Below are 27,339 nucleotides of genomic sequence, written 5' to 3'. Positions count from 1 at the left end.
TATCGGGAGGTGAACATCCTGAAGAGTATTTTTATTCCAAGTTCATGGTGGGTGATTGGGTAAAATTGAAGTGTGGTAGAGTCAAGGCTGGTTTGAGCAAATTTTCAGGTCCTTGTCAAGTGGTCAGTGTTGCTAAGCATTTTGTTGTTGTGGAAGGAGGACAAAAATGGAATTTGCACAGAGTAGCCCTTTACCAGAGGAGGGGATCTGTGGTCAAGCAATCTGGTCATGATGAAGGGTGTTCTGGCACTATGTTTATCCCCAATAAGCATCTTAATGCTGATCCAGAGGGGATGGCTCATTATGTCGCTGCTGAATGTAGCATAGTTTCTGGAGATTCTGGGGATCTTGATACAAGATCTGATAATAATAATAATAATAAGCACATTTGTAAAACACCTGGTTACACACTGCCAGTGTGTCTCCGCGCTGCGATGCAAAAAACTGCCTCAAAACTACACCCTATCCTACCCAGGCGTGTCTATCCGGGGGGAAAAGATAAGTTTTCAGATTTTTACGGAAGGTACCCTCCGAGCCCTCCAACCAGAGACTCATGGGGAGCTTGTTCCATTGCTGTGTTGCCATAAAGCGGAATGAGCGGCCGCCCATCCTAGCTCTCTTCATGGCAGGGACACACACCTGACCCGTCCCCCATGATCTTAGTTGGCGTGTTGGGAAGTAGAGAGTAAGTAAATCAAACAGGTAGGATGGGCCCGTCCCCTGAATGATACGGTGGCATACGCATAGTGCCTTGAACAGGACTCTCTCCCTAATTGGCAGCCAGTGAAGGGAAACCAACGCCATCTTCGAGGAGGCCCTCCTCGAAAGCATAAGAACCAGCCGAGCTGCTGCATTCTGTATGACTTGGAGTCTATGCATGCATTTAGCTGTGGCACCCAGATACAGTATGTTACTATAATCAAGGCGTGATGTCACCAGGGCATGCACCATGGTCTTCCTGACTGCAGTAGGGAGCATGTCCAGAGTTTTCCGAAGGCCCCTCAAGATAAATTGGTTGGTTCTAGTGCAAGAGTTCGCAGACCTCCTTCGTATTTGCAAGACTATGTCACAGTTTGATTTCTTCAGTTTTTTTAATCTTTATTTTTGGTTCTCCTCATTAAGGAGGAGGATGTGTTGTGATGTAACTTACCTTCTTATCTTTCCTATGTTGTTCTTCCTTGTTGTTTACCTTACCTCGTGATGGAGCGCTCAAGCTTCAGTGTTCTTTAGAATGTGAGGCTGACGGCACTCGATCTTTGCCAGTTGCTGCTGGATCGTCGAGGTAGTCGGATGCCAGGTTGCGTTCCCAAATAAATCTTCTTCTTACCACAACCTGTTCCTTGGAGATTATTTCCACCATTCAACACAACAGTGGTACACAGTGAAAACGTCATTATCACATAATTAATGAATGTTCATTTTCCATTTGCTATAGTGAGCTGGATGAGACGCCATTTTCTCTTAACTTATCCGAATAAAGGAGGGGCAGGATAAACAAGTGACATCGATCTGTCAAAGGCACACTGAAGTGCTGAGTAAAGCAGAAGAAGTGGGGGAGTTGAAGGCTAATGTGATGATTGCCTGCCAAGTGATGTGCCTGACCGTAAGTCAAAAGGACTCTTTCCGCAGACATTGCTTTAAATTGTGTGCAATTGTAACATGAATAAAAATGTGTGAACGGAACAAATATGAAATCATGGGTGTAGAACAATGAATATGCCCAAACTTTGAATGAAGTCATTGTCGTGTGACAGTGCCACCTCCTAAACTCTCCAATCATCTGTCTAGTTTCGAGAAATGTTGCGACTGATGTGGGACAGACATGTAGGTTTTAGGGTATAACTGGGGTATCTTTAGGGGTGTGGTTTAGTTAGGCTGGGTACAGAGAGAGAGAGAGGGGGGATCCGTCGGTTTTGCAGAGAGGCCTAGCTGTTCCTATCCCGTTCCTGTCCCTGTAATCTGTGTTCCCTGACTCTATTTCAGGGAACCCACACCATCACTCTGGCCAGAGGGGTGATTTTCTACTGATCCTTTGGGTTGGTTTTATTCAGACTCGTACTTGAAAATTTACCTGCAAATGTATTTTGTCTCTGAAACTTTTGTGTCTTCATGTATCCCCTCCGTTAGATATATTTTGTTTCGCATTTGAATTTGCTGAAACTGATGTCTCTTAATCTATCCACTCCTTCATGCATAATGTCATTATTTGATTGATGAGTTTGTCGCTATCTGATATTGCTGATGTTTTCTCTCCCTTTGGTGAATTTCATTATTTGTATTTGTGACTGTATGCCTTGAGCAATTTTATCAATTAATTTGAGATAAAGCTTTATTAAACTTACCGAGAGTCTGTGATTATTTAGCTGACTGAATAATTAGTTAGATAGTAATATCATTGCCATCAACTATTCAACTAATTGGTTCATCGACCAAGTACGATGATAGTTGGATAGTTGATGTATAAGTCAGATGAGTATTCTATGATGTCACACATGAATAATAGAAAGAATGGAATTGTACGTATATAAATTGACCCCAGTGCATCAGGGATTTGGGTGAATGTGTATGGGTCATTGTTCTGTGATATTATTGAGTATTGATCCCTGATCAGGTATTGGCCTTGCGCTAGATCAGTTTCTTGCTAGCAGAGGACGGTTTAATTATTGATTAGCTTGGTAATGATTATTGATCATATGTCCTTGACACGAAGAGTTTGTGTCCTGTTCTATGTTGTCTAGAAGTACAGGTACGGAGCTACCTGAGGAATCCCGGGAATGGAATTTATCCTGAAGTAGGCAGAAGAAGATTGTGGTAAAGAAATCACACTGCAGAAGTACTTTATCTGTTGTAATAATACCGAAGCTACGGAGGGCTGTAGGTGTTATATTAGGGACATTTTGTATAAAAGTAATGTCTGAAATAGCGAAGGGTCCACTTCCGAAACTCCAGCCTTATCCCAAGGAGATTAACAAGACCTCTTTTCACACCAAAAAGTCCTCTTGTGAAATCTATGCCTTATCCATAGAGGAGTAACAGGTCCTCCCGGAGCTTGTTAGAGAAGTGAGGTAACGCTGGTTGTTATAATTGCTTGCAGTGTAAGAAAATTCTCTTTGAAGGGTGAAGACTATCTCTTTATTTAGTGAAACAGATAAGGTCGCATTGTTTTGTGTTGTTACTAACAGAAATTTTGAGTAAGACAACTCTATTTTGTGAAGGGACGGTCAGTAGAAGGAGTAATACTGACGTGAGAAAAAGCTGTGCTGGCATTGGTCAGGCAGCGGGCGTGTACTGAGCTGTGATTGGTTGGTTGGTGTGAGCCGCACTAGTATTGGTTGAGATTTTGCTTACGTAGCGGTGTTCTGATTGGACAGTTGGTGTGAGTTGCGCTGGGATAGGACGAGAGCTGACAAATAGAATACTTAGAATTACGGAAAGATTGTTTTGTTTGTTTTGCTACGATACATTAGCGTAAGAAGTTAGAAAAATTAAGTTGTTTACGAAAATAAACAATATCTTTAACAAAGATAAACCGATTGTGACTAGAGAGGGAATTCCAATTCCACCTCCTAAAACACCTGCTTCCTATATGATAGAGCGAGGATATCATAAGTGTATGTGGTTAGAGAATTGGGTGGAATATACAAAGGATGATGGTGTTATAGCCTTTCCACAGTATGGTACATTTAATGTAAGGATATTGCAGAACTTGAGAAATCAAATGAATTCACTAGAACCAAATCCTAGATTGACACAGCATGAAGCCATAGAAGAAGAGGCATTTGAAAGAGAGAGACATAGAAGTAACTGAAGTTACAGGAGTATGATGTTTACATATCCTTTTGAGAGGAGGAAAGATAAGCTGAAAAGGTGGAGGAGAGCTGTGGTAACATAAGGTCTGTACCCAGTCTCACTTTCTGAAGATCAGACAGGAGGCAAGTGTAAAGAGAAAAAGAAAAATAGAGAAACTTCAAGCTTGAGGGATGATCTGAATGATTTTGAGGATGATGAGTTGTTAGAGGATATAATGACTAAAAGACCTCCGCCGTATGAAGAAAATTCAGGAGAGGTGACTCCGAGTGCTCCACAATTGTGAACCCCATTGACCCCCCAAATTACTGAAATAGCTAGGGTAGTGCAAGAAAATGAAGTGAATTTGCCAAATAAGGCTAGACTAGAGCAGGTAGAGAAAATTAATCAGTTAAGTCTGAATGCAGAAGCATTGACAGTACCGGTAACTATTGGTCCCGTAGTCCCACTGTACATACATTGACAGTTCCGAGAAGTAGTGTCAGGAGTGAAACAATGACGGTAGCAAATGAGAATAGACAGGCTGACCTGAATACTACATTGTTAGATGTTCCGGTCAGTGAATTGATAACAGAAACCCCTAGAAGAAAGAAGCATTCAAAATAACCCCCAAAAATAGGGCCGAATGTCACTCCAGTAGCAGGGAGTTCTGCAGGTCCCTCACCAGAAGAATTAAATAATTGGATAAAAGAAATGGCAAAGCCGAAACCTCAACCCCGATTATAAATATGAGTCAATTGAAAGTATATCTGGGAGAGATGATTATTGGTACAATAAGTCCAGATAGATTAAGGACTTACTGTGATGAAGAGCTGTTGTTTTTGTGTAAAAGCATTACTTGGAGAGCGAAGAATCTTCATGAGAAAATATCTGAAGCTGGTAGTGGGTATGGAATAGACATACAGAAATAATCAGGTTGTGGGAGAATGGATCACTTGTCCTGTCAAATCAGGATCTTTAGTGTTGGAAAACTTTGTAGAAAACCCTCATATGAGTACACAGGTCGGGGGCGGTGTATCTTGATTCTCCGCCTTTGTGTACTGTCACAGCATCATCATTGGGTTTCTTTCGTATATATGCTGTCCTCCGCCTGGAGGTAGACCAACTGATTTGTCAGTAGTGTCCAGATATCAAAAGAAAGAGGGACGTGCAAGTGCTCATAAGTGGTGAACTTAAAATTCCCTACTGCACTCGAATACAGTAAAAACTTTAATAGAGATACGGGTGGAGTGGGAAATTTAAACAAAAAGTGTGATGCGTAAATAGACAAAGTTACTAGTCTATTGCATCAGTGGGTCAGGTCAACATGTTTCAGCCTTCTCACTCATTCTTGAGGCTTTCGTCAGGACCAGGATGTGAAAGGGGCTCGTTCTGCCGCCTAATATAAGTGATCGAGTCGTCACTTTTATCTTAGTGTTTTTCGTAGATCTGTTGTATCTGTAATTGAAATCAAATTCATATCTATGTCACAATAATTGGTGTACCCTCTGTTAATTATATAGCGACCATTTGTCCTATGTTACAAAATTGTGCTATGACAGTGTTAGTATGCTTTACATTTTTGTCATGTTATAAAATAAACAAATTCAGCAGGGGTGTAGGAGCGCTCGTACTCATTCAAAACAAATATGGGGAGGCAGGTAATTGGACTATAAGAGGAGAGATATATTTCGTGAATATCTAAAAATGCGTTGTATTGGCATAATTATAATGATTAGTTCCGCATTGTCAAAGTAGCGATATTGTGAAAAGTCAATGCGCGTGTATCGTGGTTATTTATGCGGCGATTAGTGCTGTGAAATAATCGCAATTGGTGTATAAATTACTTTACTATTAGGTTAAGGATATCTCCTACGGTTCTATCTGTTTGGCGTGGTCGCAGTTACCGTTTAAATAGCCGAGTAGATATCATTCAGCGTTGTTACCTTTACATATGCCGTGTTGTGGCTCCCTCAGGACAACAGAGATCAAGGAAGGAACCTGTTCCTATGAAATTAGATTTTGTTTAGTAATGGATCGCTTACCGCGTTCGTCGTCTGCCTCGTGGTTACGGGCAATGAGCGCTTACCGGTTCTTCCTGTTACGCAACTTGTGCTGACTTTGATCGCGGTGTCCCGGTAAACGCGGGGCCGCGTATCGCTCGTATTAACATAGTCTGACAGAGGTTAAAGACTGAGAAAGGACTCATTCAGTGCCGTAATGGTTGGCATTGTGGTTGGCATTGTGGTAACTATAATGGAAAAGAGACTGTGTTCTTATTCGCAGAATTTTCTTAGCGATTCCTCTAAAATGTTAATAACATGGAGGTCATAGAGAAAAATATGTTAGTCACACCGCGTATCGCTCGTATTAACATAGTCTGACAGAGGTTAAAGACTGAGAAAGGACTCATTCAGTGCCGTAATGGTTGGCATTGTGGTTGGCATTGTGGTAACTATAATGGAAAAGAGACTGTGTTCTTATTTGCAGAATTTTCTTAACGATTCCTCTAAAATGTTAATAACATGGAGGTCATAGAGAAGAATATGTAAGTCACACCAGAAGCATTGTAGGTTACCAATTAATCATAGCGAAGACAGCCCTATTGTTCTTATCGCTAAATCAGACCGTGTGGTTATGGTGAAAATGTCATTATGCAAATATCATGCCAGTGTATGCCAAGGGATAAAATCGTTCAACCCTTCGGTATCCGTTCTGAGATGATGGATCCAGCGTTGTTCTTTTTCAAAAAGAACACGTTCAGCATTGTTGGTTTTCATGTATATGGTTTCCAAAACCACCCATTTGAGATCGTCTGTACTATGATTTTTCTCTATGTAATGTTTACTCATCTTGGTTGTGGCTCTCTTACAGTTCACATTGCTTTTGTGTTCTCCTATGCGGAGTTTGATTTTCCGGCATGTCATGCCTATGTATCTGCTTTTGCAGTTCTGGATGAAATGCAATGGGAGTGATGCAGACTCTTCTCAATGAGGATGCCTGAGGGGGGAGGAAGAGTGCGTACTTGGTGCATCCTTGGCAGTAGATCAGTCAGGTCCATTTGTTGATGGAAAAGTGGAAGGTAATGATATTACATTCTTAGTGGACACTGGTGCTACCCGTTCTACTGTGAGAACAGCAGAAATTCCAAACCTACCCCTCACGGGAGAAACTATCCAATTTGTAGGAGTCTCGAATAAGCATATTAGAACCCCAGTCACATATCCAATAGAAGTTCATATTGGAAACTTCAGAGACATGCATCGGTTTGTGGTATGTGACTCGAGTCCAGTAAATCTCTTAGGTAGAGATTTATTATGCAAGATGAACTGCACCATCTATTGTACGCCAGATGGTATTGCATTTCAGACACCTGATGAGGATGCCGAATTTAAGATGATGCTAGTGAAGCAAGAGACAGAAGTGGATGAGTTGTTTTCACTTCTCACAGAAGAAAATTTGCCTGAAGAGTTAAAAAGTGTAGTAAGATCGGATATATGGGATTTTTTAGGAAAGGAAATTGGCCTAATGTCAAATGTAGATCCAATTCAGGTTACAGTGAAAGAGGGTGCTGTGTATCCAAACACACCTCAGTACAAAATGAGTCCAGAAGTAATTGCAGGAGTCACTCCTGTGATCGGCCAAAGGATTGAACAGGGAATTCTGAGAGAGAGAATGAGCAGTCCTTTTAATTCGCCTATTATAGGAATTAAAAACCCAATGGAAAATATAGAATAGTGCAGGATTTGCGAAACATCAATAAAATTGTAGTACCCTGTTGTCCAGTAGTGCCAAATCCAGCAGTGATCCTTACCAAATTCCTTGTGATGCTGAATGCACAGTGATTGATTTGTGTCAAGCATTTTTCTCGATTCCTTTACATACGGAAGGCCAATATTTATTTGCATTCCGGTTCGGAGACTGCATTTTGGCATGGTGCCAAGTTCCTCAAGGGTACACTGAAAGTCCCTCGACCTTTAATCAGAGCTTGAAAAAATGTCTGGAGACTTTAGTCATGCCAGGAAATACAGTTTTGGTTCAGTATATGGATGACCTGCTAGTGGCATCAAAGACATGAGAGGCATGTGTGACAGATACAGTTGCCTTATTGAACCATTTGGCCGAAGGAGTACACAAAGTGTCCCCAGCAAAATTGCAATTTTGTAAACAGGAGGTCCACTACCTAGGACACAAAATAGAAAAAGGAGTTAGAAAAGTGACACCAGAAAGGATTAAAGTTATCAGACCGATGAGTACCCCCAAATCTCAGAAGGAAGTGCAAGTGTTTTTGGGAATGGTTGGATACTGTAGGCAGTGGATCAGTGGTTTCTCACTGATTGCAAAACCTCTACAGAGGTTGACACGAAAGGATGTGAAAGATCCAATTGTTCTGGATCAGGGGAGTATGGAAGCTGTTACAAAATTGAGAAGCAGTCTTTGTCAAGCACCTGCATTGGGAATGCCAGATTATCCAAAGGATTTTGCTTTGTACTGCTGTGAGAGAGATGGTTGTTCACTTTCAGTCCTAACTCAGAAACATGGAATAGTACGCGTTCCAGCATATTTTTCTGCTACTTTGGATTCAGTGACTGCAGCATTACCAGGCTGTTTAAAAGCAGTTGCTGCCACTTGCGTGAGTCTGGAACAAAGTGACGCGATTGTGATGGGATATCCAGTCAAGGTGTATGTACCACATTCTGTTGAGATTCTTTTAACTTGCACCCGGACGCAGTACCTAACCTCTAGTTAGCTGACTAAGTACAAGAGAGTGATTCTGGGTGCTGAAAATGTGACTGTGTTGAGGTGCACAACCATAAACCTGGCAACTCTATTGCCGAATTCTCGTTGTGAAGAAGTGAGATAGGAAGCGGATCATGATTAGACGTGACAGAATTCCCTTGGAAGAATCAGATTGTGAGATATTTGTGGATGGGTCATGTCTAAGAAATGAAAAAGGGGAATTATGCACTGCCTTTGCTGTTTGCACCATAGCGGGAGTTCTTGAAGCATCTTGTCTAAAAGGGGTAAACTGTGCTCAGATTGCTGATTTGATAATTCTGATTAGAGCGTGCAAAATTACCAAAAGCCTGAGAGTCACCATATTCACTGATAGCCAATATGGGTTCGGGGTTGTCCATGATTTTGGACAGCTATGGATGCAAAGGGGATTTCTGACTTCTTCAGGTTCTCGTATACGAAACAATAAAACTATAAAATAATTATTGGATGCTTTGCAATTGCCCAAAAAAATTGCATTGGTCAAATTTGCCGCACATAAATCAGGAGATGATTATGTGGCGAAGGGCAACAGATAGCCGACTAGATAGCGCATTTTTATGCACAAAATTTAATGGCTTTAAACAGAGTAATTGAGAAGGTAAATACCGAATGCCATCTTATATTTACAACCACATTTGAAAATTGGGATGAAATTAGGCAGATGCAGGAGGAGGCAAGTAATAAGGAAAAGGAAAGATGGAGTAATACAGGCTGTAGAAAGAGAGCAGAAGATGAAGTGTGGGTCTATTTTGACGAAAGACCAGTCTTGCCTGATTCATTACTTTCCCATATGGCCAGGATGTACCATAGAATTGGAAGAGATGCAATGATCAGACTCTTCAAGCAGTCATGGTATAACCCGAAGTTCAGGGTCATTGCAGAGAGCCTTTGCCAGAAGTGCGTCACCTGTCAGCAGAAAAATCCAGGCAGAAAGACAGTTAGTTGTGGACAAATTGGAAGAGCAGGAGGACCATTTACCCATCTCCAATTGGATTTTATCGAACTTCCCCCATGTAATGGGCTGAACCATGTGTTAGTTGTTGTCTACTTGTTCTCTCACTGGGAGGAAGCCTATCCCACAAGGAGAAACAACAGCTTCACTGTTGCAAAGCTGCTTTTGAGAGAACTGATTCCTAGGTTTTGATTTCTAGTCCCTTTAGAAACAGATAGAGGGACCCACTTCAACAATGAGATAATTGGGATGATTTGTGCAGCATTAAAAATTGAGCAGAAGCTGCATTGTGCCTATCGGCCTGAAGCATCTGGAGTGGTTGAGCAGATCAATGGCACTATAAAATCTAGGTTAGGGAAAGTGTGTGCATCCACAACACTGAAATGGTCTGATGCTTTACCTCTTGTATTGATGAGTCTTAGAACCATTCCTGACAAAAACACGGGCTTGAGTCCTCCCGAAATTCTGATGGGAAGAGCAATGAGACAAGCATACATACCAGCGAACAAACTGATGAGTATATGTGATGATCTAGTGCTTGATTATTGCAGAGGATTCACTGATATGGTGCGTTCTGTGTCTCACTAGGTTGGAGAAAACGCCACTACAACACAGCCGAATCAAGCCCATGATCTGAGTCCTGGTGAGTGGGTTCTCATCAAGAAACACATGAGGAAATCGTGTTTAGAACCCAAGTGGAATGGTCCTTACCAAATCATTCTGGTGATAACGACAGCAGTGAAATGTGGTGGTTTAGCAAACTGGATTCATGCAAGCCATACCAGGCGAGTCCTAAATCCACTTGAAAGACAAGAAGAGCAGCTACTGGTAAATCAAAGTCACAGACCAGTGGTTGAAGTGTGTGAAGCTTATGAATCTAGAGTGATAGATTCTGGAGAACAAACAGATAATGAACACCCAAGCAGTCTCTTGAGACCAAATACTAGGTCTCAAGAGACTGCTGTTGAGCCTTAAGAAAGTGAGTTCACTGTTGAGCCAGAAGGAAGTAAAATCACTGTTGAACCAAAAGAAAGTGAGTTCACTGTTGAGCCAGAGGAAAGTGAGTTCGCTATTGAACCAGGAGTCAGTGAAATTACTGTTGAATCAGCAGAAACAGAAGTTGCTGAAAATCAGGAAGAAAAGCAGATCGAAGAAAGACCAAATAAAATAACCTGTGATCTAGATGCAGAAGGTGAAAAATTAGTTCAAACCAAGAAACCAAGAAAAGATGACAATTGGCCGAGTGGAGTGAAAAGCCTAAAATACACCCTTGTGAGGAGAAAGTCAAAAAGAAGACCAGAGCAAAGTAATGAGGTCCTAAGTCAAACCGAACAAGAAGAGTCAGGAGAAGAACTAGTACGAAAAACTAGGAGAGTAAGAATCCCAAGCAAGAAATACACAGCACCAGAATGGACCTACGTCATTTTGGAGGAAATTGAAAGTTCCGATCCAAGTGAAGAAAAAGACAGTTCTGACACTGAGCAAGTTGATGAAAGCAAATTGAGACTGCCTTAAGAGACCAGTGACAGGTTAAGGTGCAATCTTTTTTTTAAGTTCAAAAGATCTTTATTAGAGAGATAAAGGTGTCGATACATGAGAAAAACTAAAGCATAACAGCAATATGAGAGGTAGAATAAGCATGACTATGGAAATACAAATGAGATTGAGAAGTAACAAAAAATTGAGGCTATATAACAGAAAGCAGTACTAGAGATAATATGCAATAAAATGAAACATAAAAAATGCAAAGGAACAAAAAGGTCAATCAAGGAGGTTTGGAGACCTCCTGCTGAGAGGGAGGCAAATGAGACAAATGAAACGAGCGCTTAGCACAAGTATCAAGGTACAGGGTCACAGGAAGCCAAAGATCATGTCGCTTTTTGGCCAGACCGAGGGGGTAAATAAAGACAGTGTGATTATGACATACATTGTACCACCATGCTCTAAAAGAAATATTAGCAACATTTTTCCAATTAACAGTAATTTGCTGGAATGCAACAGCTAGCAACAAATCAACAATCTGCACATTAAAATCAACATCTGTCCAACAGGAAGAGAGACCTCCTAAAAAAACATTGGTAAAGGAGAAGGGGAATGCAGTGTGAAATATGGTATTAATCTGAGCCCAAACTTGCTTCCAAAAATTGTACACAGCAGTACAGGAGAAAAGCATGTGAAAAAGAGTAGCCTTGGGTGTCAAGCAGGACCAACAATGGTCAGGGATTAAAGGAAACCTCTTATTCAACATATAGGGTGAAAAGAGAAGTCTGTTGTAGATTTAAAAAAAGCGTTTGCGTGAGGGAGGCAGCCCTGGAGGATTTGCGAAGTTTGGTCCACACCTTATCCCAAAGAGAGGTGGGCCAAGAGGTGTCAAAGTCACACTCCCATTGTTCCTCTACCGTGGATTTTGGCCTGGGAGTGAGAGTCTTGTGAAATGAGTGGTAGATTAAGGAGGCAGTAGTGTGAGTACGGAGCAGGGAATGGAGGCGTAAAGTGGGGTTGAGAGGATCGGGTTGGGCGAGAGAGCTGGAGAGGTTGGTATAGGTGGACATAACAGCATTCTTGAGCATGAGGTACTTATGGGCAAAAGAGTGGGGGATACTGAAGTTTTGGCAAAGAACGGAGAAAGGTAAGAAATCAGAGCCAGAAAAGAGGTGGAATACCCATATCAATCCCCTTTGCCTCCAAGATTTCCAATAAATGGGCTTGTGATTAATAAGGATGCTATTATTATACCAAATGGAGGTATTGAGAAATTCGGCCACAGAGGAGGGAGGGCTTGGAGAAGTGGAAAGAAGAAGTTTGGTAGTGAATTTGTGGATGGGAGTGGAATTGAGCCGGGGTTTGCGAGAAAAAGAGAGATATTCAGCGAAGGTAAAGGGGGATAGAGAAAGACGTTCAATAACAAGCCATAAAGGAGGAGAATCAGCAGGATCTCGCAACCAAAGGGAAGCTTGTCGCAGAAGGAAAGCTTTATGATAAGAGGGAAAATCTGGAAAGTTAACCCCACCCTCTGATTTAGGGAGTCATAGTCTAAACAGGGACATACGCGCTTTTTTGCCAGACCAAAGGAAAGTGGAAAGAATAGTGTTGATTTTCCTAAAAAATTTAGCCGGGATAGAAACTGGAATATTGGAAATAGTGTAAAGAACTATTGGGGAAAGCATCATTTTAATCGTGTCTAGGCGACCCCACCAGGAAAGGTAATCGGGTGCCATCTGGAAGTAAGATCAGACAATCTCTGGGTACACCTACTAAAGCATAACGAGACAGTGTCGGGGAGGGAGGGGGTAATGTGCAAACCAAGATATTTGATATGTGAGGCATTCCAAGTGAAATTGGACGCAGCGAAATCGGATTTGAAGGTAAATTTTGTGAGGGGTAAAATTTCACATTTGTCGTTGTTTAGATTGTAACCAGAAATTTGGGAGTATTCACGGACTTCAGTTAGAAATGCGGGAATGGAGATGGCAGGGTTAGAAAGAAAGAGAAGGATGTCGTCTGCATAGGCAGCAAGTTTGATGTTTGTTTGAGAAAATTGGAAACCATGCAGGTTAGGATTTTGGCAGAGTTTTGAGAGAAAGGGTTCTAAGGCCAGATTAAAAAGAAAGGGGGAGAGGGGACAACCCTGGCGAACGCCTCTACCTAAGTTGAAGAAAGAAGAGACTAGGCCGTTAGCACAGACCGCCGCTCTAGGATTGGAATAAAGGAAAGAAACAAAGGAAATAAAATTAGGACCAAACCCAAACCATCTGAGGGCTGAAAAAAGGAAAGTCCATTCTACCCTGTCAAACGCTTTTTCTGCGTCCAAAGCAATTGCTGCCAACGATTCCTGGAATCGTGAGGATTTGGACAAAACATTAAACAGAAGTCTAGTATTATCTGTGATGGGCCGACCTTTAACAAATCCGGACTGCTCTGGGCCCAACAATTCAGGGAGAAAGGGGTCTAGTCTTATGGCAAGGGATTTAGCATATATCTTGTAATCAATATTAACTAAAGAGATTGGTCTATAATTCTTGCAATACTGGGTATATTTTCCTTCTTTGGGTATTATGCATATGTGTGCATCTGATAAGGTGCCAGAGGAGGTACCACTGAGGATAAAAGAATCAATAAGAGAATGTAATCTGGGTAATAGTAATTTAGAGAAATGTAGATAAAATTCAACTGTAAATCCGTCCGGACCCGGGGCCTTATCTTTCTTAAGTGACTGGAGTGCATTATGTAGTTCGGAGCTGGAGATAGGTGTTTCAAGAATGGATAAGTCAACAGGAAAATTGGGGGGAGCCTGAATTGTGGAGAAAAAGGTAGCGAGGGATTGGGCAGTAGGGTGAGTTTCAGAAGAGTAAAGCGTGGAATAAAAGCGGGAAAATTCCTCTAAAATATCAACATCTGTGCGCCTTAAAACAGAATTAACATCAAATACAGACTCAATGATCAGTTTGTGTTGCTTGACTTTTAAATAATTGGCTAATACCTTTCCCGCTTTATTCTTACCCCCATAAAATTTTGAACTAGATTTCAACAGATATAACGAAGCATCATCAGTGGATTGTTTGTTAAATTGCATCTTAGCTTCAATAAGAGTAGTCAAACTTTCCTGCGAGTGGGAGGTGTAAAAAGAATGCTCCAGTTTTTTGATCGTGAGGAGGAGGGCACTAATGCGTTTGCGAGCAATTTTACGTTTTTTAGCCACATGGTCAATGATGAAACCTCTTGCTGCAGCTTTGTAAGCGTCCCAAATAGCATGTTTGGGCATATTGGGTGTATCATTGATGGTAAAAAATTCTGTGGAAAATTCAACAAAGGAGGTTGTGAATTTGGGATCAAGAAGGAGAGTATTATTGAAGCGCCATCTTTTTGGCCCAGAGGACTTAGGTAAGACATCAATGTTAACCAGAACAGGGGCATAATCAGAGAACAAGATGGGGCCAATATCGGCGTGAGTGAGGGATTGAGAGATATGATGGGAAAGGAAAATGTACTCAATGCGGGACTGTGATTGATGAGATGGGGAGTAAAAGGTAAACTCTTTAGTAGTGGGATTACATAAACGCCAGGCATCAACGGGTTTGTGCTGGGATATTGCCTGAACAAACAATTTATGAGACTTATTAGGGACATAAGATGCTTTGGAATGCCTATCTAAAAAGGGGTCAAGGGGTAAGTTGCAATCGCCTGCCATAATAAAATTATCATCAATGGATTCAGAAATACGAGAAGCCATTGTGCACCAAAAGGCGGGGTCACCGCCAGTGGGTGCGTAAATGTTGAGAAGGGAGATGGGGGTACCCTTCGAGGAAAGTTTGACATACAGCCATCTGCCCTCAGGATCCGACTCAGAAGTCAGAAGCGAATGAGAGAGAGATTTGCGAATTAACACAACCACACCATTTCTTTTACCATCCCCAGGAGCAGAGAAAACATCACCCACCCAACCCCTTCTAAGCTTAGCGGCTTCAAAAATCAGACAAATGTGTTTCTTGCAAGAAGGCAATGTCTACATTCAACTTGGCTAAGTGAGAAAGGATTTTTTGCCGCTTAATGTGAGAGTGAAGACCCTTAATGTTCCAGGATACAATACGAACTGACATTAAAGATTATTGAAAGGGAAATACAAGGAGAGATTAAAGCATTGAAAGAAAGCCTCACGAAGAGTAAAAAACGCAGAAAAAAGAAAGAAAGAAAAAGAGTAAAGAAGAAATGGAATGGACAAGAAAAAGAAGAATAGTAGAAGGCTGAGATATACCAAAAAGATAAAGTAAAGCCAAGGTGCTACTAAGATCAGTGAGACGATAAAATGAAGACCGGAGATATTAATAAGAAAGGTCCAATAAAAGAGAAAGAAGAGCATGCGTAAAGAGACCAATAAAGAGACAGGATGAGAGAGAGGATGGCCAAATGGAGAGGGACCCAAGTAGAAGTCAAAGGAAAAATGAAGTGATATGGGGACAGAATGTATAAAGAGAGAGGAGCATGACCAAGAGAGGCAGTGAAAAATGAGGAGAAAGGGGGAAAGAGAAAGAAAAGAAGAGTAAGGTCGCAAAAGAGGTATTGACACTAATAAACCTGAAAACATGGAAAGAAAAATCAAAGTCAGAAGAAACAGAACAAAAGCAAACATGTCAAAAAGGGTGTGAGGAATACTTACAAGAGGTAGGTTAGGGGAGATACGATCAGGAACAGGAACCAACAGAGACGCACGTGGAGATGAGGGGAGACGAGGGGAGGAAGGTAGGGCCAACTGAAGAAGACAGGACACTCGGGGTCAGTGAGACGTCCGACCAGAGGAACAAGGCGGAACCCGGCACAATAAGCTGTGAGGGAAGAAAGATAACAAGGTGAGGTGACAACAAACGACAAAGGCATAATACAAGCAGTGGATAGAGCGAACCAAGAAATTACACCGTAAATAACAAATAATTCGTTAAACAGCAAAAACTCATCAAGAGAACATACAATTCGAAGAACATTTGAGTTAGAAAAATCAGCAAACCCACGAAACTGGAAGATTATGATAAAACTTCAGAGAAAGTCATGGCGGGAGAGAGGAGGAAGGCCCAGAAAGCTCCATGCCAATCTGACCGCAAGAGTTCAGGAAACTCCGAAGTCGCGTAGGCTCCTCATATGTCGTTGTTTTATTATTATAGGTGACTTTGAATAAGCAAGGGTGGAAAAGACCGTATCTGGCACCAATGGAGCGAAGGTCAGGTCTCATGTCCAAAAAGGCCTTACGTCGATTCGCAGTGGCTCTGGCATAATCTTGCGCAAAGAACAGAGTGGAACCCGACCATGTGAGACGAGGAGAGGCTCTGGCTGCTGAAAGAACTTTCAGTAGGTCTGTGTATTCCAGGAAGTACATTATTACACCTCTGGGCTTTGCTGGCATAGATAAAGAGGAGGGAGCTCGCCCAAGCCTATGGGCGCGCTGGATATTGAGCGGTGTGTCCTCGGGCAAGTGTAAAAGCTTGGGAAGAAAAGACTTGAAAAAATTGATAGGGTCGTTCCCCTCGCATCCTTCCACCAGGCCATAGAGGCGAAGATTGTTGCGCCTATTTCGATTTTCCAAGTCCTCCACCTGCTTCTAGAGAAATGGGTGACCTTGGCAGCAGAGTCCTGAAGAGAAGAGACGTCACGCTCCAGTGACGACACTCGTTCATCCATCGAAGCCCAATTGTCAGTAAGAACCTGGAACTTAGCGTTGGTTTCTTCCATAAAAGGACGCAAGGCCCGTATCTCTTCAAGGAGTAACTCCATCGAGATGGTCGAAGAGGACTTGGGAGGCGAAGGTGGATCTTTTTTCAACCTCTTAGGCATTGTTTTTGCTGAAGGTTGTGGAGAGATTTCCGCATGTGACGTCATCTCAGTGGAGGGAAGGGACTGAGAAGCTTCTAGATGAGCCAGTTCCGTGAAAAGCTTGGAGTTCTTAATATAGTTGCGCTTTTGGACCTTGCCAGAGCAGTCAGCCATCAATGTGTCTATGAAGTACAGGTTCACTGAGAAATCACAAAACGACTGGGAGCAAAACAGGCGCTTCGCGGGATCTCAAGAACGTGAAAAATAAAAGAGAAGCAATTAAAAAGAATTAGCGAGAAAATAGGCCATGCCGGGTTTGAGGAGAGCAAGAAATGTCCAGTAAATCATAAAGAAGCCATAGAATGAATAAAAAAGTCACCTAAATATGCGGGCCTGTGTCATTGATAATGCTGGAAACATTGTAGGTTCGTTGTAGCAGCCGGGAATTCAATGCGCGATTAAACGCGCTGCTGAGAAGAATCCAGGCATACAAAAAACAAAATGGCGGTCGCGGTCATTACAGAGCCGCGACCGGGACGAAATAGAGCAGCAGAGTCGAGGGTGAGACCGCCGCGGCGGCAGAAGTGGGTTTAGGGCATGCCCACCATCATGAGAGAGCGGAGGCTTCCTTCCAAATTTCACGTGTGGCGTGCGAACCGCCGGTAAGCTCTGGCTCGGACGGAGCTCTACGCCGGTGCCGCCATTCTCCTCGGGTGCCTAGACACGCCCCTGTTAAGGTGCAATCTTGTCAACAGAAAGAAAACAAATTGAAAGACTCAGAAAATCTGTAGAAAGAAATAAAAGAAAGGGGTAACGAAGAAAGCCTTGAGGTGTAGGATTACACTACTATTTTTTTTTAGAAATTTTTGAACAAATTAGAGTTTATAGGTTTAGATGGATTTTTTATTCTTTTTATTACAGAATACAAAAATGGCTAAAGCAGAAGTGACTGAACATCCGAAATCTAGTCTAAAACGTAGATGTATTAAAGCTTGCTTATGTAGTGTCTTTCTATTAACATTCATGTGGATATTATTAACTGTCCTTGTACCTATTCTAATGGTAACTAATAATGGAAACCATACTAATGATGTAACAAGTGAAAGAATGAGAGACGTCACTAATGAAACACCTTATACTAATATAGAACAAATGGATGGAAGCATTTTCTATCATGATAAATCAATTAGTGATTTCTTGTTAAATGTGTTTACTAAATTGTTGTATGAGTACATTGATACAATGAATGAGTGATTGTTATGTGTGCATGCAATTACCTTCATCTGTCTCAGAGGGGGTGACCTATCACCACCTACCTTTAACATATGGTGTGTCTTGCAGTGCATTAACTAGCTTGTTTTATGTGACGGGGAAGCTTGAATACCATAACTCTCATATAGATTTAGTGTTTTCAGAAATACCTGTTATAAAGGAACTAAATAAGGTTTTTAGCGGTAAAAATGCACATTATATGGGAGAGTTCTTCCATATTACTAAAACCTTATCTATAGAATATGCTTATAAAAATAACCTAACATGTAGTTTGCGGGTTGAAGAAAAGATTTTTATAGAAATGGTAGTAGATAGAAGAGAACGTTTTCAAAGAAAGGCTGTTAAACAGGGTACCACCGTGGGCTTTTAGAGAAGGAAATTATGAGAAAGGCGAGACATACGCTGCAATGTCTTTGGACTGGCACCAGAAGGGAAAAATATGTTTGCTTAGAATGAAAACTAACTATAACAATCATTCCATTGGTAGTAGTGAAAGTGAGCATACTTTCCATAATACTGGAGGTTGGGGATTGAAGGGTGGAACTGAACCTGTCTTTCCAGGAGTCTATTATGTGTGCAGTAAGAAAGCCTACTATAGCTTGCCTGCACACTGGTATGGTAGTTGTTATTTTGCTATTGTCTTTCGAAGGTCTATCACATGGACCGAAACAACAAACTAAATGAAATAAAACAAGGACTAACACATAACAAGAGAGCAAGTTTCTCAGAAATAGTAGGTGATATTTTTGGTGCACTGATACCCTCAGTTGGAGTCATTCTAATTCATACAAAATTCGACAATTGTCCTCAGTGGTTGATCCTTTATCAACAGATACTGCTGGTAGGTCCTTCATGATTGACACAGAAATGGTTGCAATCAGATCAATGGTTTTGCAAAATCGACTTGCCCGTGATATATTATTGGCAAAAGAGGGTGGAGTCTGTGGCATGTTAAAAGTTCAACATTGCTGTACATATATCACTGAAAGGAGTAAAGGAATTGAGCGATATATAAATTTTTTTACCAAATTACATGAAGATTTGACCCAACTGGACGTTGACGGTGTTTGGGAGAAGCTTGGTAAGAGTTTCTCCTCTGTAGGCAAATGGTTTTCTACCCTTGGAAGTAGTTTATTAGGAAAAATAATAATGCCAATTGTTTCAGTAGCCACAGTAGCCTTAGTAATAATACAACATATAAATGTTGTAAGTGTAAAAGTGGAAGAAAAGAAGTGACAGAATCAAAGAATCAGCGAAGAGCAAGAAAGAGAAAAAGAGATGAGATAGAATTAGAAGACATGAAAAGAGAGTACTATGATATGATGAAGAATTTAGACAAAAGTGCCATAAAAAGAGAGACGAGTACTGAGTTTTAGATAAAAGAAGGTGGCACTCGGTATGGTAGGTATTTAATGATGGATCCAGGAAGCCATCAGAGGGGGGATTGGGGGAGCAGGATTTTGCAAACAGAAACCTGCTCGAATTAATACCCCCATAATACATACTAACAGAAAGTAGTAATAGAAAACTACCGTACACCTTACATAAACACGAGGGAAACAGCTTTGCGCATGTATGCACTAATGTGAAATAATATATGAAAGAACTAAAATCGTATTTGCAGTGAGTTCAGAAAGAAACGAGAAATAAGGCATGACTAGGCCGCATGTGCATTTCGTAGTTTGCATGTTGCATCTTGCTTTGAAATAATAAATAACACTGCTTTTGCTTAACCCCTTGTGTGCCACGCCCTTTCCCCGCCCTGTGCCGGCCGTTGCATTAGCGGGCGGGGTTTATGACGAGCTGGACTCGTCATGGGCACAGCGCAACCGCGGCCCATGACGAGTCCAGCTCGTCATGGGCACAGAAGGGGTTAAAGCTATGATAGGAAAACACTCACAGGGAATAGTGCAAGGGCAGGTGGTACACAGTGAAAACTACATTATCACATAATTAATGAATGTTCATTTTCCGTATGCTATACTGAGCTGGATGAGACGCCATTTTCTTTCAACTTATCCGAATAAAGGAGGGGCAAGATAAACGAGTGAAATTGATCTGTCAAAGGCACACTGAAGTGCTGAGTACAGCAGAAGAAGTGTAGGAGTTGAAGGCCAATGTGATGATTGCCTGCCAAGTGAGGTGCCTAACCGTGGGACAAAAGGACTCTTTCCGCGGACATTCTTTAAATTATGTGCAATTGTGACATAAATAAAAATGTGTGAACAGAGCAAATATGAAATCATGGGAATGGGTGTAGAACAATGAATATGCCCAAACTTTGAAAGAAGTCACTGTGATGTGACAGAGCCACCTCCTAAACTCTCCAATCATCTGTCTAGTTTCGAGAAATGTTGCAACTGATGTGGGACGGACATGTAGGTTTTAGGGTATAACTGGGGTGTCTTTCGGGGTGTGGTTCAGTTAGGCTGGCTACAGAGAGAGAGAGGGGAGATTCATCGCTGTCCGTTGGTTTTGCAGAGAAGCCTAGCTGTTCCTGTAATCTTTGTTCTCTGACTCTATTTCAGGGAACCCCCACCTTCACTTTGACCAGAGGGGTGGTTTTCTACTGATCCTTTGGGTTGATATTATTCTGACTCGTTCTTGAAAATTTACCTGCAAATGTATTTTGTCTCTGAAACTTTTGGCTTTTCATCTATCCCCTCAGTTAGATATATTTTGTTTCGCATTTGAATTTTCTGAAACTGATGTCTCTTAATCTATCCACTCCTTCATGCATAATGTCATTATTTGATTGATGAGTTTGTCGCTATCTGATATTGCTGATGTTTTCTCTCCCTTTGGTGAATTGCATTATTTGCATTTGTGACTGTATGCCTTGAGCAATTTAATCAATTAATTTCAGATAAAGCTTTATTAACCTTACAGAGAGTCTGTGATTATTTAGCTGACTGAATAATTAGTTGGATAGTAATATCATTACCATCAACTATTCAACTAATTGTTTCATCGACCAAGTAGGAGGAAAGTTGATGTATAAGTCAGATGAGTATTCTATGATGTCACACATTGATAATAGAAAGAAAAGAATTGAACGTATATAAATTGACCCAGCGAATCAGGAAATGGGTGAACGTGTATGGGCCATTGTTCTGTGATATTATCGAGTATTGATCCCTGATTAGGTATTGGCCTTGTTGTGTATCAGTTTCACCAATGAAAAATTGCAACAAATTGAGGATTGATTGGTAGTTATGGAAGGGAAGATGTCGGAGTTGGAACAAAGTGTGGAAGACCTTCAAGACTTATCTACCAAAATTCCTATGCTGGAACTAGAAATTCCGAAGCTTAAGTTACACACCGTAGACCTTGAAAATCGTAATAGATGGAAAAATCTGTGTCTTTATGGTCTTCACCAGAACCATGAGGGTCCTGATCTCTTGGTCTTCCTGAAGAAATTTCTCTCAGACCTTCTGGATCTTCCTTCTACACCACCACTGAACATTTAGCGTGCACATCGTTTGGGACTTCTTCAACCTCCCTCTTCCAAAGCACGTGGTATTATAATGCTCTTTCTGGAATTTACTGATTTGATGCGTGTCCTAAAGGCAGCTCAGTTAAACGTCGTCTTATTTGGTCTGGCCATAATTTGTTTATATCACAAGATGTTTCAAACGCAACCAATACCCGTAGTAAAGAATTCTTAGCTCTTCGCCCTCAGATGAGACATTTGAACATTCAGTATGGCATTCTTCATCCTTGTCCTTGTAAGATCACCTATGAAGGCACCTCACAGTCGTTTGATGATCTGGTGAAGCTGAAAATATTTTTGCAAAGCATAACAAATCATAACATGAAGATTACGCCTTAATATTTTCTAAAATGTTAATTTTTCCCTTTATTAGTTTCTTTTTTCTTTCCTTTGATTTGTCTTCTTATATCTCACTATAGTATTACTAATATTTCAAATTTTATACCATAGTCATCTATCACTTTATCAATCTTCCCTCCGTATCTCACTTTAAATCTATGGCTACTTACTTTATAACTTTTACAGTCCTTTCTTTTTTTCTGCCGCCGTTCTTATTTCTGACGTAGGCATGTCCTCAGCTTACCCTCTAAACTTTACAATTCAGATCTGGATTTTTATCCTTGATCTGTCCTTCTTTTCTTTCTTCATACTTCCTTTTCCTCATCCCTCCTTCCCCTCTATTTGACTTTTTTCTTCCTGGTTTCCTCTTATTACTATTTTTACCTATGTATGAGTGTTTTTCCTTTTGTTTATTCTCTTTCTACTACAACTACCTCTTTCTTATATTATTTGATGGTTGATAAATGGTGTCTCTTGTCTTTTTTATTGTTCTTGCAGCATGTTGTTCCTGTTCTCGTATGTCTTCCATTACCCCACTACATGTTTAACGTTGTCTCATGAAATATTCATGGTCTAGGTATCCTGTCAAGCGTCAAAAGGTACTTTCTTATTTATCCAAACTTAACACACATGTTGCCTTTCTACAGGAACCTCACTGTAATGATGTGCAATCTCTTAAGCTTAAACGTCAATGGGTTAATCAGGTTATTTTTTCTCCTGCTGTTAATCGTCATGGTGGTGTTGCTATTCTATTCCACAAGTCATTGAATGTGCAAATGTTATCAACTGAATGTGATTCAAATGGACAATGGGTTTTGGTTGATGTTATTATATATTAAAAGCAAGTCACCCTCTTCAATATTTATGGCCCTGTTAAGTCTGATCCTGAATTTTGGCAAAACATTAAATTGAAACTATCTTCCATCCCTAATCCCAATATAATTGTTGGCGGTGATTTTAACGATTGGTTAGACTCTAAGTGTAAATTCAAACCTGATAAATCTCACAAAGCCTTTCAATCTGCCATCTCCTCTCGCTCATTCTATGACGTATGGAGAACATTTAATCCTGATGTACACTAATTCAATTTCTTTTCTAATGTTCATCATACTATGTCTCGTATTGATTATATTTTGGTTTCTAAATTACTACTCCCCTACATCCAATCCTCTGAAATTGGTTCTATTTTCATTTCTGACCATGCTCCGGTGCCTCTCGAGACGGGCATGATCCCAGCGTCATGGAAGCACGCTAAAATGAAACCCCTGCTAAAAAAAAGCCAACACAGATCCATCGCAACTAGGTCATTACCATCCCATCTCCTTGCTGTCGTTTGTTGGCAAGCTATTGGAAGAGCACGTCAACCGATCATTGTCGGAAGTCCTGGAAACAAACCACTGCCTCCACGCACCCAGATGGGGTTCCGGGCACAACACAGCACGGAGTCTGCTCTGTTGGTGGTGGTGGAGGAACTCAGAACATCGCTAGACCAGGGAAGATAGCTGCCTTACTCCTCTTGGACCTGAGCGCTGCCTTCGACACTGTGGACCACCACATTCTGCGAGAGAGACTCTCGTCCATCGGGGTACAAGGTACCATGCCACAGTGGCTGGCCGTGTTTCTTGAGGGAAGAACATTCCAATAATTAGAAAACACCACCCTCTCTATAACAATGTCACTAACGTGTGGGGTGCCACAGGGTTCCTCATTAAGCCCCACGCTGTTTAATGTGTATACGGAGCCACTAGTAAGGATCTCCCAAGAGTTCGATATCGCCGTGACGTCCTACGCTGATGATACGCAGCTGGTGATTTCCTTAGACCCCCATAACCAACGGGGACTCCGAGAGGTTATCACCCTGCATGGAAAAAGTTTGGAGTGGATGACCAACAGCTGCTTAAAACTGAACGGGGACAAAACGGAGTAAATGATCCACAGGAACAAGGCAATTCCCAGGCCATCCATAAGCTGGCCTGAATGCTTTGGCAGCCCACCCATGCCTAAAGAATCAATTAAGAACCTGGGTTTTTGGCTAGAAAAGGATCTCTCTATGATGACACAAGCTAAGAAAGTCACGGCCATCTGTTTCAGACTACTTAAAAGTCTTGGAAAAATCTTAGATCGGATCCCAATTCAGCTCAGGAAGACGGTAGTCCACTCCTTGATCACTTCACGTCTGGACTTTGGAATCTCGCTATTCCTAGGGGCGCCAAAATATGTGACCCACAGACTGCTGGTGGTCCAGAATGCGGCAGCAAGGCTGCTGTGCAATGTCCCTGCTCGGGAGGTGGCAAAAAAGCACCTCAAATGGCTGCATTGGCTCCCAGTGAACGCACAGAGCACCACATAACAGGGGCCCAAGGAAAATCAAAAGTCTGGTGTCCCTATATTTCCCAAATAGGTATCTGAGATCAAGCTCTGAGGGACTCCTAAAACCAACACGTGTCAGGAAGGAGAGGTGGGGAGGTAGATCGTTGTCCCACCTAGCTCCCAAACTCTGGAACTCTCTACCAGGGGAAATCTCAGACACTGGACAAAGAATTGGAGTTTTGGAAAGCAATCAAAACATGGCTGTTTAAGCAATACTTCTAATATCTGTCCTACCTCAACCTGCACCCTGTCTCCTAGCACTGGGAAGCCCTAGGGCAACCATGCGCTCTACAAGTCACAAATAATAATAATAATATCTTCTTTTGATATGTCTCTCAATAATTACAAGCAAGGCCGTTGGCATTTTAATAATTCCCTACTTTAAGACCAAGCCTTTATTTCTAAATCAACCTCCTTTATTAATTATTTTTCTTTTTCAATTGAACCACTCCATAGATACCTCTGTTCATAATAATCAGGATGCCTTTAAGCCCTCTTTTAGGGCCTTTACTATTGCCTATTCTGCTAGAAAGAAAAATACATTAAATACTGAAGCCCTTCAAAAAATAAAGATTTTAGAACATAATTATTTCTCTTCTAAATCCTCCTCAAGTTTACAAGAACTGATTAAAGCCAAGTCTACCCTGAATAAGATTGTTACAGTCGACGCTTGTAACATCCTTCTTAAAATTAAGTCCAAATATCATGGAGGTCAAAATACGGCGGTTAAAATGCTAGCCAATTATTTAAACATCAAATCAGAATGAAAAACTATTGGCCCTATTCGCTCTGAACAGAATAACAAACTGTTATCCTCCGACTCTGAAGTTTTGAAAACCTTCCAATCTTATTACGAACTATTATATACAGAAGATACAACTCATTCTGAAAGTGATATTGAAACTTACTCTCGTGGAATACCCATACCTCCTTCCATACCTGACACTCTCTTACCCCCTTGAGAGGGATATTTCTCTCCAGGAGATTACCGATGCTCTTAAATCTTTAAAAAAGGCTAAAGCTCCTGGTCCAGATGGTTTTTCTGTTGAACTCCTCTCATAGTTTTCCTCCTTTTTTGACCCTAAATTATTAGAGCTTTTTAACTCATTTTTGTCTAACTCTAAAGCAAGTGGTTCCTTTTTGGAAGCCCTCATTGTCATTATTCCCAAACCAGACAAAGACACTACCCTTTGTTAAATTTTTCAACCCACCTTGTTAAACAACTACGATTGTAAAGTTTTTGCTAAAATCTTAGCATCTCGATTGGAGAATGTCATTCCACTCCTTATTAATCCTGAACAAGCCGGCTTTATTAAGTGTAGACTTGCATCCGACATCGCCAGAATGTTTTCCAACATCCTTGCCCTTGGAAAGAACCTTCTCCTCTAGCTGCCCTGTCACTTGATGCTGAAAAAGCTTTTGATCGTATAAATTGGCAATCTATGTTTTCTACTCTTCGATGGTTTGGCTTTGGTCATAAGTTTATTGCTTATATCAAATTGTTATATATTAAACCAAGTGCTTGTGTATTTGCTAATGGTCATTTTTCTCCCTATTTTAAACTACACAGGGGCACTAAGACAGGGTTGTCCCTTTTCTCCATTACTTTTTCTCCTTTGTTTAGAACCCTTTCTTGAACGTATCAGACATAGTCCTGATATAACTGGTTTTAAACTCAACTCTCATGAAATCAAGCTCTCTGCATATGCAGACGATATCCTAATTTATATGTCCAACCCTTCCAATTCTCTAGATCCTTTTATACAAGAGATTGCTTTGTATTCTAATCTTTCTGGGTACAAGTTAAATTTCTCTAAAACTGAGATTTTACCGCCAAATTCTTCTTGTTATCGTTACATGTTTGAGAAAACTGATTTTGCTTGGTGTTCCCAAAAGATTAAATACCTAGGAGTATGGTTCTCCTCCAACATACCTGATACATTAGCTCATAATTTCACTGCCTTAAAACTTAAACTCCATAAGCTGTTATCTTCCTGGTCTCCGTTATTTTTATCCTGGTGGGGAAGGTTAGACACCATTAAATTGATGATCGTTCCTCATGTTCTTTTTATGCTCTTTTTATGCTCTCGATGTTACCTTTTAAAATCCCTAATTATTATTTCTCCCATATTATTTCTATTTGTACTAAATTCCTTTGGAACAATAAGCGTGTATTCGTATTGCTTTGTCTAAATTAATTTGACCAAAAACAGAGAGTGGTGTACGTTTCCCTGATTTTAAGTTATATAATACTACCTTTTTAATCCGACAATTCCATGGAATATCATGACATTCTAAGGAATATCATGATTCTCCTATACCAACATGGGTTGTTTTTGAATGTTCATTGTTGCATGACTTTTCCTTTCAGGAAGTTGTTTTTATGACTAATTGCACTTTTATTTCCAAATACCCAATTTTAAAGTATTCCCGTCAATTATTACACACTTTTTTTATCCAAGGATTTGACTTTTGTCAATCTTTTCTTGCCTCTTCTATCTGGTATAACAAATGTATCAATTTTTGCCATAAATCTTTTTATTTTAAAAACTGGAAAACAGGGTATTTTTATGTGTATCATTTGATAGCTAATAACTCCATCATACCATTCCCTCAATTACAAGAAAAACTTAGTCTCCCCGACTCTTGCATTCAACAATATAACCTATTATTTCCTGTACTTCAAATCTTTCGGCTAAACAATAATTTTAAATCCGATGTTACTTCAGATACCACTATGACCCTTATTTAATATCACTATGGATCTCACTCCAACAGCTTCCTTTTTATATAAAACTATGTCTTCCCCCATTACTACAAGGAACAAATCCTCTACTGAACTGTTGTGGGAAAATAATTCATCTAAATCACTAACTATTCATCAATGGGATCAAATGTGGCGAACACATTTTAAAACCTCTAAAGGTGCCAATATTATAAAAACCTTATCTTTTTTATATAATAGAGTTGTTGTTACTCCCCAATTTCTTCATAAAAGTGATCCTTCTATTTCTCCCTTATGTTGGTCATGTCTGTCCTCTGATGGTAC

The sequence above is a fragment of the Triturus cristatus genome, chromosome 2_1 (assembly GCF_964204655.1).
Source record: "Triturus cristatus chromosome 2_1, aTriCri1.1, whole genome shotgun sequence".
Classification (NCBI taxonomy): Eukaryota; Metazoa; Chordata; class Amphibia; order Caudata; family Salamandridae; genus Triturus; species Triturus cristatus.
This window is presented reverse-complemented; position numbering follows the sequence as displayed.